General features: G+C 49.4%; 1 protein-coding gene and 1 pseudogene across 1 annotated transcript in view; both read right to left on the bottom strand.

The window, feature by feature from the left end:
- The window catches only part of LOC119393761 (protogenin), a 338054-nt gene that overhangs the window by 283374 nt on the left and 33767 nt on the right, over window positions 1-20913 (bottom strand). The window lies entirely within an intron of this gene.
- LOC125758739 (uncharacterized) lies at window positions 573-3347 on the bottom strand (annotated as a pseudogene).

Below are 20913 nucleotides of genomic sequence, written 5' to 3'. Positions count from 1 at the left end.
CGTAATCAAATGCAAGAATGCAGCCAGCATTGCTTTCTTTCTTTTTCTTCTTTGGGTGCCGGTCCAACGCCCTGCCTCGGCCGTCGTAGCTCTCTCTCTCTCAAACGCTGCACGGAGTCGAAGAAGCGCGGAGAATCACGCGGCTCCTTCGAAAGCTCTCTAGCGGGAGCGCACTCTGCTACAATGTAGCTTTCCAGCGTCGAAGGCGGTGGAGCGCGGAGGAAAAGGCAAAAAGAAACAGCAACAAGTATGCAGAGAAGGGTCCAAGCGGACGTCATCTCGAAGGGCGGCGGGGGGGAGCAACAACAGGAGCGAGCAGTAAAGATCAGCGTAGAAGGAAGGGCCGACCCCTCCACACCGCCCAATATCTGACACTGCTCATAAAAACCGCCAGCGGCAGCAAAGCCCGTCATACAACAACGTTGCCTGAGCCGAGGATGGGGGAGGGAGGGGTGTCTCGCCAGCGACGGACTGACGGCTCGTTCCGTCCCGCGGGGCACGCGGGCCTCTTTGGCTTCACTTTTTTTTCGACTCGCTTGCTTCTGCTGCCGCCTTGCCGAATGCCAGAGGCACAGGCTGTCGTGATTTGGATTGGATTGGAACAAACTTTATTTGTGCCTGCAGTTGGGCGCTCGCGCGCCCCGACGAGGGCCTACGTCGTCTTCGGGGTTGCCGTTACTCGGCGCGGGTCTCCGCTCGCCGTTGCCGGCTCGCTGGGTCCCTGCCTTTCGAGCGCCCCGAGGACCTGCTGGACGGCCCAGAGCTGTTGATCCAGGTCGTAGCTCTTCGCGGCTTCCTCGAGCCGCGACGGGATCGTTCTTGATCTCGCTTCCTCTGGGTGTTTGATGCAGTCCCACAAGATGTGCGTGTGATCCGCCGTCTCCCTCCGGCAGACCTTGCACTTGTCGGTCGGGTATGTCTCGGGGTACATGCGATGCATCAGTCGCGGACTCGGTAGCGATCCGGTCTGGAGCTGTCTCAATAGTACCGCCTCCGCTCGACTCAACCGCGGGTGCGGGAGTGGGAAAGTCCTGCGAGCCATGCGGTAGGCTTTTGTGATGTCGTTATAGTCCGTCATGCGGTCCTTGGCTCCGAACCACGTCTGACGGTCTGTCGCCGGGGCGCGGTTAGTTAGCGCTCGCGCCGCTGCGTGTGCCGTCTCGTTGTGATTGGCATTGCGTTCCGACGCGTCACCCGCGTGCGCCCGGGAACCACTTAATTCTTACTTTCTGTCTTGCAGTTTGGCCGCACGCAATACTCGTTCGGCCTCTCTACATACTTGGCCTTTGGCGAAGTTTCGCACCGCCTGTCTCGAGTCACTTAGCACGGTGTGGCAGTCTGGGTCGATGATGGCCAGGGCGATGGCCACCTCCTCCGCTTGTTCCGCTCCAATGCTCTTCACGCTCGCTGCCGTCCTTGTTGCGCCGGTCGACGCCTCGATGACGACCGCTGCGAAGCGTTCTGTTGGTATTCGGCCGCGTCCACATATCGCGCGTGCTCGTCGTTGGCGTGCAGGTCGATGAGAGCCTTGGCCCTCGCCGCTCTTCTTCCCTTGTTGTAGTCGGGATTCATGTTCTTGGGTATGGGGTCGGTTCTGGTCTGGCGTCGGACCTCTTTGGGGACGGGGAGCTTCGTCTCCGCTTCGTTCGAGTGTCCTATTCCCAGGTCATCCAGTATTTTCCTCCCGGCATTGGTCGTGGACAGCCGCTCCAGTTGAGCGCTCCGTTGTGCTTCGGCTATTTCTTCGAGCGTGTTGTGTATCCCGAGTTGTAAGAGGCGGGTCGTGCTCGTGGACTCAAACAGGCCCAACGCCGTTTTGTACGCTCTTCTGATGATGGCATTGATTTTGTTGCGTTCGTGTTGCAGCCATCTGTGGTAGGCTGCGACGTAAGTGACGTGGCTGATGATAAAGGATTGTACGAGCCTGATTAGGCTCTCCTCTCTCATGCCTGCTTTCCGGGACGTGACTCGTTTGAGGAGTCGCGTCGCGTTGGCCACCTTCGCTGTAAGACGGGCGATGATGTCGCCGTTTCTTCCGTGCTTCTCGATGACCATGCCTAGGATCCTGATTTTACCGACCTCGGGGATAACGTTGCCGGATTTGGTTATGATTCGGATCTTTTCGTATTCGCGTTTTTTGGTCTTGCCTCTGACGTTGTTGGTAGGTGGGAGTATTAGGAGCTCCGATTTGCTCGGCGAACATATCAGTCCGGTGCCCTCCAACCGGTCTTCTATCGCGTCGACGGCGGTTTGCAGCGCGCACTCAATGTGGGCGTCGCTGCACCGGTCACCCACAGCGTGATATCGTCCGCGTAGATGGTGTGCCTGACGTGTTCGACATCCGCGAGCTTCTCTGCCACTCCGATCATTACCAGGTTGAACAGCATCGGCGAGATGACCGACCCCTGCGGTGTGCCAGTGCTCCCGAGCTTCTTCTCTTGCGTCTGTAGGTCGCCTGCTCGCAGCTCGGCGGTCCTGTCCGTGAGGAAGTCCTTAATGTAGTTGTAGGATCTCTCACCCATGTTGAGATTTGAGACTTGGGACAGGATCGCCGAGTGTTTCACCTTGTCGAAGGCGCTCTGCAGGTCGAGCCCCAGGATTGCCTTGTTGTCGCGTGCGCTGCCATCGCCGTCGATGATTTGGTATTTGAGCTGCAGCATCGCGTCCTGCGTGCTCAGGTGCTGTCTGAAGCCGATTACCGTGGCCGGGTACAGCCCTTCTCGTTCCAGGTAATCTTGCCACCTGTTGAGCAGGACGTGCTCCAGCACCTTGCCCACGCAGGACGTGAGCGAGATGGGCCGGAGGTTGTCCGTGTCCGGTGGCTTCCCCGGCTTGGGAATCAGAATGGTCTTGGCTGTCTTCCACTGCTTCGGCAGCTCGCCCGCTTTCCAGCACTTGTTGAAGTACTTTGCTAGGTTCTCAATGGAGCCGTCGTCGAGGTTCTTCAGCGCCTTGTTCGTGACGAGGTCCGGGCCGGCCGCCGACCGGCTGTTGAGGCCGTGCAGGGCCGCGCGGACTTCCTCGACGTCAATATCGCGATCGAGGTTCGCGTTGGGTTGGCCGCCGTACGGCGCGTGTTGTTCGGTGGGTGTAGTTGGCAGATATTTGTCGTTGATACGCCTGGTGACTTCATCGGCGCCGTGTACCGAGACCGCCCGATGTATGAGCTTGGCGAGTCTGTCCCTTTGGTGTGACTTGGTCTTGGTTTCGTCGAGCAGATGCCGCAGCAGGTTCCACGTCTTCCCGCTGTGCATCTGCCCGTCTGCTGCGTTGCAGATCTCGTTCCACTGTTGCGCGCATAGCACGCGGCAGTGATCTTCGATCGCTCGGTTGAGCTCCGCCACCTGCTTTCTGAGTCTGCGGTTGAGCCGTTGTTTCTTCCATCGATTGAGTATCGACTGTTTGGCCTCGATGAGATGCGCTAGCCGGCTGTCTACTTTGTCTATCTCCGCGTCCGTTTTAATTTCTTTCGTCGCGTCGCGTACGTTCTTGGTGATTTCGGCCGTCCACGAGTTGATGTCTTCGATCTCGTCGTCACCGTCTTCCCTCTGGTTTCTGGTGTGTCGGAAGGCATCCCAGTCTATCCATCTGTGTGTTCTGTTGCTGGTGTCGTTGTGTTCTGGTATGCCGATTTCCACGATGGTGTGGTCACTGCCGAGGTCGGCCCCCGTGTTTCTCCAGGTGATCGCGCCCCGGACGTCGTTCTTGACGAACGTGAGGTCCGGAGTGGTGTCGCGGGACACGGAGTTACCGATTGTGAGCTTCGAGGGGTTGCCAGCGGAGATCTCGGCACAGGGACAACCTCCGTACTCCAGAGAATGTTGTCCTCGGGGAGGAGGAGAATAGAGACTTGCACCTTTCTTGCTTACGCAAGCTGCTCGGGTGGGTTACACCGAAAGCTGAGCGCACGTAGGGTTCTTAAGTACGGAAGCCGCCTGCGTCCCCAAATAAACAAAACTCGCTAATATTTGGAGCTAGCTTTTGCCAAGGGTCGCTGGATGAAAGCGCGTTTGCATCCAGCTTCTGCAGCCCTTGTGGGAGCATGGCTCATAGCCACTGGAGAAGGAGAGATGGGTGTGACCGAGGAAGAGGAAGAAAGGCGGGAGAGGTGGCAGGAGGCGCCAGGCGGCCGGGAAGCAGGGACCTGCGGTTGGTGATTCTGTTGAGGAAGAAGAAGGGGGTTCGGAGTGCACGATAACAGTCTCCCGTAGACGACACCTCAACCGCTTACACACGGGGGGAGGGGGTGAAAAGGGGAAAGAGAGGAGAAAGGACCTGGAGGGACACCCAAGGATCTGATGCAGCACGTTGGCGAGGAGAAAACACAAGCGGTTGGGGACGCTCTTTCGATGACGAGTGTTATGCGATTTTGTTCATCTACACCCATGGAGGATGGAAAAATTGGGAAAGAGCACTCAGCAACACGACCGAAGTAAAAAAAATACACCACCTCCCATTAAAGGGAACCATACGGGGATGCGAAGCAGCGCCGGGTGTTCACTTGTGTTTCCATTGTTGTTCCATTTGTATGTTTCCGTGTATGTCGCGTTGTTCCCCTCTTGGTGGCAGTTGCCAGCTCGCTCTCTCCCTCTTTTCTCTGTGTCCTTGTGTACATATGTATGCAAACCAAATAAATAAATAAATAAATACCGCTTATGTTAACCCCCCCCCCCCCCCAAGCCCGTTTCCGTCGCGCTACGGCTTCGCGTTGCCTCGCAGCTTCGAGATTCGCTTGCCGGCGTTGCCGTTTACGTTCAGCTTCGCGAGCGTCCATAGCGCCGTTGCGAAGGAGAGTGCAATGGGAGTGAGGCGCACGTCGCATTATGTACCAGCGCACAGCTGTGGCGGAGAGAGAAAAACGGGAGAGGAGAAACGAAGCGGAGGCAGCGCTCACGCCACTTCCTCCACCCCACCTCCTCGCGCTCACGCGAGGAGAGGGGGAAGTTGGCGCATGCGCGTGGGGGAGCGGACGCGTGAGGGAAGGACGGACACAGCCCCGAGAAAAAGCTGCTTCGCATCTAAAACAAAAAATAAAGGGAACGATGCCTATAGGCCTCACAAGTGATCGCCAAGTCAAGAGTGCGCGTGCATGCAGGCAATGCCACGGAAGCGCCGCCGCACGAGTATTCTCAGACAATGCGCTCTCTCTGAGGTCACGTTACTGGCCGATACTACGTGTGGAGGAGGTAAATGGCTTCGTCACAGAACTTGCTTATCAAGGCTCGCTGCGTGACGTACAATTCCTCAATATAAGTCTACAGGCACGATCTCCCTCCATCTACACAAGGACGCCATTTTATTGACGTGTACCGCTCACAATCTGTTACCCCGCTCCTACCTCGGCATCCATATCTGATCGACGGCGAGCACACGCCATAAATACGTCACTGTCGTCGCAAGCAAGTGCATGGGCGGGGTGCGGGAGCCACAAGAATGTCGTCGTCTGACTCTCTCAATTCAGGCTTTTGCTGCCGATTGGGACGACTGGCCGATTCGGCATTCCAGAAAACGCAATCCACAAATGGCTCTTATCTCACCGGCGATCCACTTAATAAAACATATTCCATCGATTTACCAAAAGCCTTCGTGCTTCCTTCAACCGTCAAACCGCAGATATATATCTTCAGTGCATGGTACTAAGGTGTCCGAGCAGACGACACAATAGGCCATGGCGACCCGCCCGACGCCGAACTATAATGCGATAGCAATTGCACGGCGTAGCACGACGGCCGCAAAGATAAGTGCCCCCCCCCCCCTCCCCCCCCGGAGTGCCGTCCAATTTTCCCGGAATATACATCGGCTCCCCGAACCGCGACTCCGCCTGTAAAGATAAGGCCTAGATATACAAGGGCGCTTCCTCCGCCCAGCCAACTAACGCGCGCGCGCGCCTTCGACGGCACCCCGTAGGGTCGCCAATAACGTCATCGTCACGATGCAATAACCGTCGGGCCAATGATCTATCAGAGCGTATATATATATATATATATATATATATATATATGGGTCATTCCATGCCAAATCACCCAGCGTTTTTCCGACCATCACAAATATGGCTGAAAAAATTTCCACGTTTTTCTTGAAGTTCAAAACTCGTTCTGCTCGTTTATTTCTGTTGCCAAAAATTTTCCCGCCTGTTTGTGAGAGTATGTAGTTTTGCGCCGACTGAGCTAAAGGGCATCAAACAACATTTTTTTTCAAAGGATGTTTATGGGATGCACTCGATAAAATGGTATTTCCGGCAAGCTAATGAAGTGGTGTAACTGTAAAAATAATGACTTATTTATGTATATCGATTCTTCGAGGGCTTTTCGCACGAGCAAAATTGAATAAAGTTGCAAAGTTTGATAATTTTTTCCAGGAACAAGGCAAACTCAAAGGGTAGAAATTAATTATATGCTGGAAGCCTGTTCGACATACTACAAAAAAAAAATAATAATTTAACCGCTGAAGGTGTAGCAAATCGTCCGAAAAAAAATTGCGAATTTCACTTTTTTTTGAGAAAAGTTCTATATTCCTCGTCAAAAAACTTGCCTTGGTGGTCGGACTAAAAATATGCACTATACTTCATTTGAAAGCTCCGTGTATTAGCTGAACATAGGCAAAGTTACAAAAGGGTATTGTTTTTTTTAACTTGAGAAATATTTTTTACAGCGAAAGCTGTTATGAGATCATTTCACCGGCCGTTTTTGGCGCCGTAGTTGTCCGCCGCCGCCGCCGCCGCCGGTGTCCGTAACCAGTATCGCTCGAAATAAGAAAAAAAACTAAATAAGAAAACAATTCCAGGATGGAACGAGGTTCGAACCTGGGTCCTCTGCGTGGGAGCCCAGTATTCAACCTCTGAGCCATGCCGGTGCTTGAAACTGCTTTGCAAAAAGGTCCTATACAGGCTTCATGTCGGGAAGGAACCACATTAGCATATGCACTATAGCGTGGTAGAAGAGTAAAATAAGCACCAATCGTCGCACAACGCGAATTCTGTAACCAGACGTCACACCATGCGAATTGCGCAACGAGTAGGTTGTTGAATGCTTCCAACCCATTACAAAGGGCTCTGCCATAATTCTTCGTCGTCATCAGGCACAGCATCAACAAAGTGAGCATAATGCCTTACATGTGTTTAGCAGGTACCACGGCTCCCCGTAGAATGGCGAAAAATGGCACAGTGCCTGCTGCCCTACTTCTCAAAAACTACAATGATTTATAGCGTAGTGGGTTCCTCGCAAGTGCACTTGTATTGGTTGCCAAGGAAGCCCATAAGCGCATGATCCATTTCCTCGGGGTCTCAGTAAACTTGCAATGATTTATAGCGTAGTGGGTTCCTCGCAAGTGCACTTGTATTGGTTACCAAGGAAGCCCATAAGCGCATGATCCATTTCCTCGGGGTCTCGGTAAAATTACAATGATTTATAGCGTAGTGGGTTCCTCGCAAGTGCACTTGTATTGGTTGCCAAGGAAGCCCATAAGCGCATGAGCCATAATTCTTCATTGTCATCAGTCGTCGCGTCAACAAAGTGCACATATTGCCTTACAGACGTGTAGCTGGTGCCTCGCTTCTCCGCAGAATGACGAATAATGTCTCAGTAGGTGCTTCCCAACTTCACAAAAATTGTGATTTATGGCGTAGTGGGTACCATTCTAGTGTACTTCTATTGTAGCGCCAAGAGAGCTTACAACGGGCTCTAGAAACGCCGCTCTTCGAGCTTTCGCTGTAACTGTGCTGCGATTTCAGCGCAGGCCTGGCGTTTTTTGAAATCTTGTATCTCCACCAGCTTTTCGCCGACGTAACTCAAGCGGCATGAAGCACTCGCAACGCCAACCTTCAGCCCATGCCCATTGACCTGGGATGCAGACGTCAAACATGGTGCTGTCTATAAAGTAATGGAAAAGGAAATGGGGTTGCTTTATAGACAGCACCATGCTTGACGTCTGCATCCCAGGTCAGTGGGCATGGGCTGAAGATTGCCTTTGCGAGTGCTTCATGCCGCTTGAGTTACGTCGGCGAAAAGCTGGTGGAGATACAAAATTTCAAAAAAATATTTCTCAAGTTAAAAAAATAACACCCTTTTGTAACTTTGTCTATGTTCAGCTAATACATAGAGCTTTCAAATGAAGTATCGTGCATATTTTTAGTCCGACCACCAAGGCAAGTTTTTTGACGATGAATACAGAGCTTTTCTGAAAAAAATTGAAATTCGCAATTTTTTTTTCGGACGATTTGCTACACCTTCAGCGACTAAATTATTTTTCTTTTGTAGTATGTCGAACAGGCTTCCAGCATATAATTAATTTCTACCCTTTGAGTTTGCCTTGTTCCTGGAAAAAAATATCAAACTTTGCAACTTTATTCAATTTTGCTCGTGCGAAAAGCCCTCGAAGAATCGATATACATAAAGAAGTCATTATTTTACAGTTACACCACTTCATTAGCTTGCCGGAAATACCATTTTATCGAGTGCATCCCATAAACATCCTTTGAAAAAAAATGTTGTTTGATGCCCTTTAGCTCAGTCGGCGCAAAACTACATACTCTCACAAACAGGCGGGAAAATTTTTGGCAACAGAAATAAACGAGCAGAACGAGTTTTGAACTTCAAGAAAACGTGGAAATTTTTTCAGCCATATTTGTGATGGTCGGAAAAACGCTGGGTGATTTGGCATGGAATGACCCATATATATATATATATATATATATATATATAGTATATAAATATATATATATATATATATATTATATATATATATATATATATAGTATATATATATATCAACTGCAGGCATAACTGATTAGCGCAAAAAAAGAAACACCGGACAAGGTAGAGACGACAGAGAGGACATCTACCTTGTCCGTTTTTTTTTTTTTTGCGCTAATCAATTATGTCTCCAGTTAATACGCACCAACTAGCCCAACTCACGCCTCTAATATATATATATATATATATACACACACACACACACACGCACGTGAACGGGTCTGGGACACCGGCGAGAGCTGCACGTCTTTCAAGAGCCCAATATGGCGGCAGCGAAACCCATCCGTAAGATAGTTTACACACAGCAGCAAACGCGTGCCCGCTCCTCCTTCGGGTTCTTCCTTCCGGCATGTCGGAGGCAGTTAACCAGGCCGCTCGCCGCACTGCATGCTTACGAAAACTATAGCAGCGTTCCGCGTCATACCTAATCGGCATTCATATCTCGAAAACGGGGACTTCGACCCCTCCCTCCCTCCCTCTCACTCTCTTCCTCTTGCAGACTTCCTTCCAAACGATAACGTGGGCAGATGATCAGTAAAGCGTAACGCGGCTCGTCTCGGCCGAATTGGCATAACAACCCGCAAAAACCTAACGTATACGTGTGCATACATTTGGCAGGGTGCGCGTGTGTATACGTTTAACAGTCGTTTAATGTTAAGCGCCGCGTAATCGGGCAAGCGAATGACTCTCCTTTCTGCATGCCTGCCGCGCCTCTTCGCCCCGTGTCATGCATGGCATATGGAGTAGAGAGAAACGCTACGAAGTTAACAGCATGGCAGCAACAAACGGTGTTCCACGCGAGTCGTATAGCGATAACACAAAAACAGCACAAGAATGTGCTCAAAGCGAAACCTCAACGTGGAACTAAAGAGCAATTAGCTCCATGCACCCTACTATGTGGCAGCAGCTCAGTTGAGTGACCTCGGCAAGCTTCGGTCATGCTTTTCTGTCAAGGAAAAATGGGCATCTTTTCCCGTACTTATATATATATATCCCGTGCAACGGGCTCATTTTTGTAGCGTTCTTGTATGTACTTCAGAAGGGTAGCATTTAGTTCCAGTTGGTAAGACATATTACAGGCTAGAGGAAAACACCGCCTGTCCGGTCTGCCTCCTCAATACAGTCCTGTCTCTTTTTTTTTTCTTTTGCGTTGTTTTCGTTTAGTCTAATCTGTTGCAGAGACTGCGCCGGCTGTAACGTTCTATGTGTTTACAGGCCCTGACAGCTTGCGTTGCCATTTTTTTATCCACCAAACCTATAGCAGGCTCTTCCAGAGGGCTTTAATGGGAAGTGTTTCGAATACCGTGAGTGTAAACATAGAAAGCTTCGTCACTCCATTATCGTTCATATCGGTGGACAGAGTACTGGAGACGTGGAAATTTTGTGCACTTCTTTGTCTCGATTCAGGCGCTGCAGTCTCAATCCAGAAGTCCAGATAAGTCAATGAGACGTAACACACCTCGAAGTATTAGTTTCGTTTACGAGTTCAATGTGGAAGGAGGGTCCATTAGAATGGTGGACACCACGCGCTATTTGATATCAGCCAGACTGTCGTTTGCGTGTTTCTCCAGGACGACTATATAATTGTACGCACGTGTGATTGTCGTGTTTTGCCGCTTGATGCCCACTTCCCGAGTGCATACAATCATGCTCCTCGTGCCCTCCTAGTCTCCCTTCACGACTTCGTCTTACGCTTACTTGCAAAGCACTTTATTTCTACGCGCGTGAGTTCGCAATTTCGCTTCCGTCTGTGTTTCTCGGCACGTGTTTATTTCCTACTTCTTTCCTCCCATCTCGATCTCCTCTATTTACTCTCCTCCACCCGAATGAGTAGACAGGCACTGTGCCCTCCTCGGTGGCAGTTGTCACCATGCTCCCTCGATATGTGTTTATGTGTACTTGATTTCACATTTTGTAGCTGGCATAGATTTTTACGCAGCGGGACCAATGCTGTGAGAGGGAAACGGGGGGGGGGGGGAGGGGAGGCGCAAAGATTACGTCACACACATAATACGCGAGGGCTTCTGCGTATAAAGATACACACCGCAGCCACCCGAAAGTACAAAAGTGCTATAGACGGGCAAGAATACAATGTAAGGAAAGTTTACAAAGACCACGGAGGCGGATACAAAGACAGACAAGCATACACACACACAGCCCACGGGCCCCCGGCTAGTACATAGAAACTCTGCAAGGGCGAGATTTCAGGGCTCAGGAAGGAGCTGCAGTTGCCTGCAGCCGCGCAAATAAACAGACAACCCCATTCTGACGGGAAAGATGTATTTTCTGGGTGCGCTGGCGGTGGCTTACACACATCGGCACGGTACTGCGCCACCGGCTTCCGTGTACAGTCGATTATGATTGATCGGGCCAGTTGAATGCTTGTGATTGTAACTGATGAGGCCGGCTGATTACAGCCGGTGCGCTCGTAGGGGGCGGAGCCCGGGTAAGTACGGGAACACCGCCTTCTCCGCGTGAAGGATTAGGCAGCCGACATGCATTCGCGTGAAGGAACGTCGCATATCCCCCTTTGCGGGCTCGTCTGTGTTGAAGGGCAACTGCAACATAATTTTGGAGCGCGTAAGACGCCTGTAGCTTCAATAAGTGCGTACAGAGAGAAGCACTGCGCAAAATTAGCGGAAGCGTCATGAAAAGCTGGCAAAGATAGCCTCATTTCATGTCGTTATACACGTGCCCTATTTGCACCCCCATTCCTACGTCCCTGACTAGTAACTACTACTACTACTACTACTACTACTACTACTACTACTACTACTACTACTACTACCACCACCACCACCACCACCACCACCACCACCACCACCACCACCACCACCACCACCACCACCACCAACCCCCCCCCCCCCCCACCACCACTACTACTACTGCTGCTGCTGCTGATGCAGACGCTGTTGCAACGCCCTTTACCGGAAGCCCACCGACAATACTGCAAACAAAGCAACGGCGTACCCTGTCGGTAAAGTTCGGATCGAAAGGCATATCCAAGCGCAGTCCAGGGTCGTGTTTCTATGTTCGCACGCTCCACCAACGAATGGCGTAATCGACGCATGTGCATGTGTCTCCACGAATAGGTACCGTGTATACATGCGGCAGCGACAGCGTCGCGGACAGGCTTGCGCATGTCACGCTTGGTCGGCGGCCCGCGAAAGCCGCAGTCGAGAGAGGCTTGCACGCGAGCATATAGATGCACGAGCCCCCCCACACACACGTTCGCCTACGTGGGGAGACAATAGTGGGCAAATGACATAGCGCACGCGAACTGTGGTGTTACTCCATAACTATATACAGGGTGTTTCAAGAAATGTGTCTAACCTTCTCAAAAAATCAGGAAAATGCGATATTTGCTCGGGGCTTTCAGAATTGCTTTTTCTGTAGCGACAGGAATCTTAAGGTAGTTAAGGACATCATTTAGGACAGTAATTAAGAAAGTTACATTAATTAACTTTTTAATTAGCGGAGTTAGGTGATTGTGTCAAATGGGAGAATTGAAGTTCTTCATGCGAGGAACCCATCCGAGCTTTGAGATTTCGAAAAAGCGTCCTCTAGTAATTGTTGTGGCGTAATGAAATTGAACGAAATGCAACGGCTTTCAACAGCGAAAGCCATCGAATTCGATTGAATTTCATTACTTCGTAATTATTACTAGAGGCCGCTTTTTCGAAATCTCAATGTTGGGATGGGTTTCTCGCACGAAGAACTTCAATTCCCCAATTTGACACAGTCACCTAACTCCACTAATTAAAAAGTTAATTAACTTAACTTTCTTAATTACTATCTCAAGTCATGTCTCTAACCATCTTAAGATGCCTAGCGCTACAGAAAAAGTCATTCACTCATTTTGGACGTCTCAGAAGAATATGGCAGTTGCGTTCTTCCATGTTTCTGTTTAGGTTTCGCCATTGAATTTGGTTGAATTTCATTACTTCGTAATTGTTACTAGATGCCACTTTTTCGAAATCTCAAAGTTGGGTTGGGCTTTTGGCATGAAGACCTTCAACTCGCCCATTTGACACAACCACCTAACTTCACTAATTAAAAAGTTAATTAATTTAACTTTTTTTAATTACAGTCCCAAATAATTCCTTTAACAATCTTAAAATCCCTGCCACCACAGAAAAACCAATTCTGAAGGCAGCAATCATATATAGCATTTTCCTGATTTTTTGAGAAGGTGGGACACATTTCTTGAAACACACTGTATGTTCGCACGAGTAAAATGAGTCCATTACCAGTGTTGTCGGTGGTGGCTGTATCAATCAATCAATCAATCAATCAATCAATCAATCAATCAATCAATCAATCAATCAATCAATCAATTACTTTTTCACTCATAACCAAATAGAGTACCAATGCATCATATGTATAACACTTGGGACATCATAACTTAACGTGAGTTGTGGAAGGCAGCGTTATTTATACGCATGACAGCGTCATTTATATCCCTGTGAAAAGATCTTGGATATGGGCCGGGCACGTAGCACGTCGGCAGTATAACCGGTGGTCATTAAAGGGACACTAAAGACAAATAACAATTTATGTCAGAGTGAAAGTTCAATGTATGACAACTTCTAAAACGGCAATATTATCAACAGCAGTGCCCTAGTTACCGAGAAATTAAGCTAAATGTATCACATGATGAGCGCCACGAGCGGACATTTTCGAAGTGATCCCGATGACGTATGAGAGTCTGCCTACAATAAATCACTGGTAATCAAACTAGCAGTAATAAAAAAAAAGAACCTTCCGTCCATCAAAAGACGTAATAAAATGCTGTTTGTTCGTTTCCGTTTGATTCATGGAAAAAAGAACCTCTGTGGCGTTGCCATGGGGAACGGCGCGCGTGATTCAAAGGTTCCGTTTTCGCCGAACTGCGCTTCGCCCGGCGCCCTGCTTCGCTCACGCGGTCGCGTCTCAGTGGTATAGCTTCGGGATCGCGTACTGCCGCGTGTGTTTTGCGCGCTCGTGAAAGTCGCTCGGACAGAAAGTTCGACAAAATGCCGCATGCATGTGATATTGCCGGATGCCCGAATGGTGCACAACGGCCCAGTGCTGCAGCGAGGAAACCGATGTGTATTTTCACTGGGTGCCGCGGAATGAGCCCTTACGCTCGAAGTGGCTTAGTGTCATGCCATTGCGCCAGTGTGCTAAACAGTAAAAAACTCTGCGTGTGTGCTCGCTGCACTTTCGTACTGAGGATTACGAGACCAACCGCAACTTGGTCAAGGCTTTCAATGTGCCCATCCGCGCAAGTCTTTGCCCCAGCGCCGTTCCATCGGTATTTCCCGAGTCCGAGAGTCAGTTCGTTGTCAAGTTCTCCGTCCACATCCATTGCGGCGATTGCGGCAAGCTTCGATGACTTCGATGGCTGTTGTTGCTGCTGTGGGTCCCGCTACTTTAGCTCTGCTGCTACTAGTGTCGGCGGCCGCGCAGTAAAGGCGGAACGTGATTTTACTTCAAAATAAGCACTTTCTTGGCATAAAAGTAGCACTACGATGTTTCTGGACCGCTATTTCAACAATCAACGTCGACTTAATATTTGCCTTTAGTGTCCCTTTAAGGGTAACTGACTGGATTCCGTGAGATGGCAAACGCGTGAGGGGGAGACAGAAAATTAGGTGGGTAGATGAGATTAAGAAGTTTGTAGGTATAATGTGGCAGCAGAAAGCGCAGGACCGGGTTGATTGGCGGAACATGGGAGAGGCATTTGCCCTGCAGTGGGCATAGACAGGCTGATTATGATGATGATGAAAAGATCTTACAGATAGATGTATACATAAAAAAAAGTTATACAATACGTAAAAGGAAACATTATTAAAAAAAGGGGGAAGGAAGGCCGCACGGTACGCAATACGTAAAAGGAAATTAAGTTGTTGTGAATTTAGGAATTGTACAGCGAGTACCGGCACAATCGGACAACCATACTTTTCAGCAGCGATTGGAGCTACTACTACTACTACTACTACTACTACTACTACTACTACTACTACTACTACTACTACTACTACTACTGCTACTACTACTACTACTACTACTACTACTTCTACTACTACGACTACTACTACTACTACTACTACTACTACTACTACTACTACTACTACTACTACTACTACTACTACTACTTTTTGTAGAGGAGTACAGATACGGGGGTCACTTCAATTGGTCGTGACCACGCCAGGACACGATCGCCTTACTATTCGCAGTTGATCGTTGTAACTGAGAATTGTAACGCGGAAAAAAAATAAAAAGCTCGGCTCCGAGTACATTTTAACTCGACATTTCAGTTTGACATCGCCAAAACTTCTCCGATAGAAAGCAACCGCCATTTACGTATGGAGTGTGTAACCTCAGCTAACAAGGAGCAACTACTTTGTCGTCGGTTCGGAACAGTGTGAGCTACTATACTGCAGCATGTGTTAGCGTCGCGACGCGTATACAAGAAAAGAACCACGACCCACACGAAGAGACAGCTGGGCGCTAAGGTATACGTCGTGACTGTCAGGCGTCCTTTTTTTTTTTTTTTAACTTCGGCTGAGCGGATTGTTGTTGCTGCTACCTTAATAGTAGTACTGCTTTACTACTAGTAATAGTGAGCGGCTTGCTAGCGCCCAGCTGTCACTTCGTGTGTGTCGTGGTTCTCTTCTTATACGTATCGCTCTAATATATATGCCGCAGTTACGAAACGCGTACCAACTCGCCCGAAAAGCAACACAAGTGATATACTACGTTTGACGCACTGCTCCGCACGCTCTGGTGCCCAACGGCAGAGCGAACGCGTCGGCGTTGAATTGTGCGCGCAATTCCTTCGCTCGTGCGACGAAAAGCAGCAGCAAACCATTCAGCCGAAATTAATGAAAAAAGAAAAAAAAAAGAAATATTAAGGCGACGCTTGAGAGCCACGACGTGCACTCAGCGACAAAGTTTACAGACCACGAGACACATGAAGAAGCCGAATATTTCCGCTGCTTGGCAAGCAGCCTTGAATTAACGATTTCCGGCATGTTCTAAAACGCGCTCACAACGTGTACTGCGCAGCTCGACCGAATACAGTCACAAATTACGTGACAATTCAAACTTTCCTCCGACCTATAGTGGTCTGTAAACTTTAGAGGCCGACTGTACCTCCCTCTCTTCTAGTGTTTCACTGTTTTTTACAGTGAACAAAAGCGTGGCCTTCGAGATCAGTTTGTGATACCTGAGAGTGCCATTTTTTTTCTTCTTATAGATAAGGGAGGGGGGTCATTTCGTTTCATGGTCACTCGGTGTTGCCACACGGCTGTACCGTTGCAAGTGAAACGGCTCAATGCTTTGTCGGCCCTCCGCAGGTTGAATGCCACATCTATACCAAGAAAGTATAAAGGAAGTACAAAGAGGCGAGGTGGAATGCTGGCACTTTCTCTGAATGCTACCCCACGCTCGAGACTGAAGTTCAGCATTTCCGCATGGTCGCCAGCGCCTCACATCCGACAGGAAGTGCTTACAGCAAATATCACCCGTGCGTGTACTTTATCCTATAGATGTGATACCTCGCGAAATATACCCCGAAAACAATGTCCCCCACTTGAAGAGCTAGTGCGTTGCTTTCACGATTGTATTTAACTACGACAGCTTAAGAGACATGTGAAGCGTCACATGCTAACAGCGATTAACCAAGATGTGAGTACACGCTTAAAAGACGGGACGAAGGGTGAAGACAATGCGCGTATGCGTGGCCCCATGTATGTATTGTCCTCACCTTCTGTCCGCGTCTTTTTTGGCTCGTTCCCATCTTCGTCACGTTAAATCAACTCGCCCAATTAAGTGCATTGAACAACAACCCTTCTTATAAAGTGAAACCGCACCTCTGCCCGCCGCGCTGTTGACCCGAAGGTCGCGGGATCGATCCCAGCAGTGGCGGTGGAATTTTGACGGAGGCGAAATGCCGTGTACTGTGCGATGTCAGTGCACGTTAAAGAACACCGGATGGTCGAACTTTTCGGAGCCCTCTAGTACGGCGGGCCTCATAATCATATCGAGTTTTGGCTCGTAAAACCCCAGATATTATTATTATTATTATTATTATTATTATTATTATTATTATTATTATTATTATTATTATTATTATTATTATTATTATTATTATTATTCGCATCCCTACTTATAAAGTAGCGGTGCGGTTGCAAGAAGCAACACGTCAACTGGCACAGTACAAGTTAAGCCCGTCCAGCTCGCGAAAAGAAAGTTGATAAATAATTAAAATAAAAGCCCATTCTCAAGGACATATCGTGGTTTAGTCACGTAGAACATGATGCTAACTAAAAGTTCAAACAGGACGCAACGAACAGTCTCAAAGCAAAAGAGCGCCGCACAAAATAGAGAGCTCGCGCCGCGTCAACGACGTTGCCAGTACACATAGTTTCATGCACCCGCGCGGAACAGAACTGCCAGCGCATGTAGAAACAAAGAAAACTGCCGCTTCGCGCGTATGTAAACGCAGTCGAACAAAAACAAACCGCTGGCACAGCTGCATGCACCATTGCGTCAACGAGGAAAGCTGCAAGCTCGCGCTGGCTTTGCAACAAAGTATCCACTTATTAGCCAGGACGCCGGTCGCGCAGTGCGAAAGAAAGAAAGAAAGAAAGAAAGAAAGAAAGAAAGAAAGAAAGAAAGAAAGAAAGAAAGAAAGAAAGAAAGAAAGAAAGAAAGAAAGAAAGAAAGAAAGAAAGAAAGAAAGAAAGAAAGGCAACAAGAAGAAGAAGCCTCGGACAACCTGCGTGTTTCTTGGACAACCCATGTTTTCTTGGCAGACGGGCGCACTTTCAGACGTTACTAAATCGGTGCAGCATCGCGCGGGGTAAAAAAAAAAAAGAAAAAACGAGGAGGGGGCGGGGAATTGCGCAGCAGTCATTTACGATGAATGTAAGTATGCAAATATGGCATTTCTTTTGAAGTTATCCATATGCTCGGTACAACTGCAAAGTCTATGAGGTTCCACTTTAGCTTTATCAGCGCTCTTGATAACACCTGCGTGCGCTGAAAGCGCGGCCCTCCCTATACAGCGTTCTGCGTGATCTCTCGCAAAGCCGAGAGTGCCACTGGCACGCTTGGATATACATGCATCTTTTATCTACTTAACAAAGTGCCCGTAAATACAAGAAGCTCACCTCCGCACCACGAAACACGCAGGCCTCAATGTGGCCAGGTTTTTGTGCTGTATGCACAATTCCACCGTTATCGGTTCAGTGGCTTCCAAGTTCGATAACACGGTCTGCCTTGCTTCACCGGCTCGATCGTGTTTGTGGCTTGGCTATTTGGTTTGAAGTGCTGCAGTTCATTTAAAGGACGACACAGGCGCGACAGCTGCCCCGCCGAAGAAGCGAGCGCTACCACATGTGAGGCAACGAGAAGCCATTCCGAAACTATACAGCATACGAAACTCGCACTGAAACCTACCTGCCGGTTAAGCAATGATCCGACTTGTGCACATGAGCATAAGATAAACAAGCGTCTCCGCGTATGTCACGGTTGAACACGCTATGTAGTCGACGAGTACAGGTAATAAATTATACTGCGGCTAAAATCACGCAGGGCAGCCAACTAACGTGCCGATGCAAATAACAACAGTGAGATCTACTGCACTGCATTCGTATGAGCCACACTAATAAAAAAATAATAATAATCATAATCATGAGATATGTAGAGAATACATGAAAGTGATGCTGCGTTGTGATAAATCGGTGCACACAAAGATAGTACGAAACGGATACTTCAGACGCAAGTGATGCTATAGACCACACGCCAGCCAACCAATGGGTAAAAAGAAAAAAAATTAGCACAGCTTGCACGAAGCCTCGCAAGCCTGGGTCACAGTAGAGCTAGTGGGCACGTTTCAGCTTCTCTCGTAAACCATCTGTACAGAATGCTTGCTTGCGCGCCGATTCATGATGATGATGATTTTCTATCTACGATACACAGCAAACCTTGACCATAACAGCTCAGCTGTAAATAAAAAAAAATCACACCATCTCCCGCTAAAGGGGACTATGAGGCGATGCGAAGTAGCGTTTCGGCATGTCGAGCCCGCGTTTCAGAGGGGAGAGGAGGAAAGGGGAGGAAGAGTGGAGAGGAGGTGTGTGGCGAGGGTTTACACATGCGCAGTAAGGGCGGTCACGCCGCGCACCACCACCACCAGCGATATGAACTCCGCCATAAGATTCTTCGCATCTAAAAAAGGCACATGCAAAAAGAGAAAGCGACACAAAAGGAGCCGCCTCCTTTCTATCTCTATCCTGCCTCTTCACTTTCTTTTTCATTTTTCAACATTTGCTGGCATCCTCCTGGTATAACCACGTACCTATTCGCCCAAAAAGGAGCAACTCTCTTCATTCTGTAATCCAACTGACAGTGAAGTATGAAACTCCGCCCTCCCCCAACGAGGTGACGCTGCAGCTATATACTGCGACAAAGTGCACAATATTAATGATACACTCGCGTACAGGCAACGCGCGCAGTGATGGAGGAGGACGAGGAGTAGAAGGTCATGCGTCAAGAGCAATCGTCCACGCAGGGACACTTCCATCAAGGCGCGCGCGAGCGGCAATGTGATGGATATCTATCCGTACTCGAGAACACCTTGTCGATCGAGTGCTGCAGTGCGTCAAACAACAAAAGCAGCTCCCATCTCAGCGGCCAAACAAGGAACGCTGGTGCACTGCAGGCAGGCGGGACCGTTGTATAGTCTATATAAAGGGGACGTCTATAGTCGGCGTGTAGCTGACTCCATTCGTCATCCGGCCAACGCGCGAGTGCCTTGGAGACCTCGATCGTGACGGCCGCCAAATTCGCCGTCGCGATTCATACTGCGAGTCTACGGGACGAAGTGTTAGATGGTAAAGAGAAAAGGGGACGGCGAAAGGGATAGACTGTAGACATGGTCGATTACTCAACTCTCTTGGCTTTATATAGTTGCTGGAGGCGTGTCTTACTGCCTATGTACAGGAAAAAAAGTTTCCGCTACGTTCAATCTCGATTCCGGTGACGTCAGATAAAAGGACGGTGGCAGCGAGGTTAAATGAGTGCAGACATAGGCGTGTGCAAAGGGGGGGGTGGGGTGCAAGGGGGGCGCCCCCCCCCCTATTCACCTAAGGGGGGGGGGGCAAAGTCAGCCCCACACATGGACATAATAGGGAGGGAGGGGCGCTGCGGCTCGGGGGGGGGGGGGGGGCAGTGTCCGCGCCATACATTAACATAATTGGGAGGGGAGGGCGCTGCGACGAACCTCCGCCCCCCCCCCCCCCCTGAAGGGGAACCCTGCGCACGCCTAGAGTGCAGACACCAAAATAGGACGGTATCATTACATGCAACTAATAATAATAATAATAATAACTGTTGGGGTTTAACGTCGTAAAACCACGATATGATTATGGGGGACGCCGCAGTGGAGGGCTCCGGGAATTCTTACCACCTGGTGTTCTTCAACGTGCACCTAAATCTAGGTACACGTGCCTCGAGTATTTTCGCCTCCATCGAAATGCGGCCGCCCCGGCCGGGATTCGATCCCGCCACCTTCGGGTCTGCAGTCGCGCACCATAACCAATATAGACAAACGTGGCGGGTATTACACAAGAACCTGACTAGAGCATGAGCTTTTGTGTGCTTCCAAGGAATGCTGTGACGAATTTTGACAGAGAAAAGACGACTCAAAGCTAACTTATTCGAATTTTGAAGCTCCTTTTCCGGACTTAACGCGATGATCCTTAGTGAAAACGTCAAAAGAGAGCCGCGAAAAGTGTGACGTTGGAGATGTACACGGTGAATACGGTGACAGCGATTACGTGCATAGTATGAAGTTTCAGCGTCCGATGCGAAGGCATCCCGCCTCCACAAAAGAGAGACAATTTTAAACCGCACGCATAAACGGCCGATAACAAACGAAAAAGCAACCACGAGCTCCGCAACAAAAGAACGCCGCAAGGTGAACCGCACCGCGGCGGGTCTTCACAGACGGCGCCCGATTCCTCGGTGGGCGACTTCCGGCGGCGATTAATCGCTCCCGCTCCTGACGCCCTATTTAACCTCCTCGACAACGGGGCGTCCGAGTTGTCCCCCCAAACCTGACTCTCACTGGTGGAAGAGATAAACAAGGAGGGAGCCTCACGTCACGCTG

Source organism: Rhipicephalus sanguineus, chromosome 5 (genome assembly GCF_013339695.2).
Source record: "Rhipicephalus sanguineus isolate Rsan-2018 chromosome 5, BIME_Rsan_1.4, whole genome shotgun sequence".
NCBI classification, from domain to species: Eukaryota; Metazoa; Arthropoda; class Arachnida; order Ixodida; family Ixodidae; genus Rhipicephalus; species Rhipicephalus sanguineus.
Note: the sequence above shows the minus strand (reverse complement) of the source record. Positions and strands in the feature narration are given on the sequence as shown.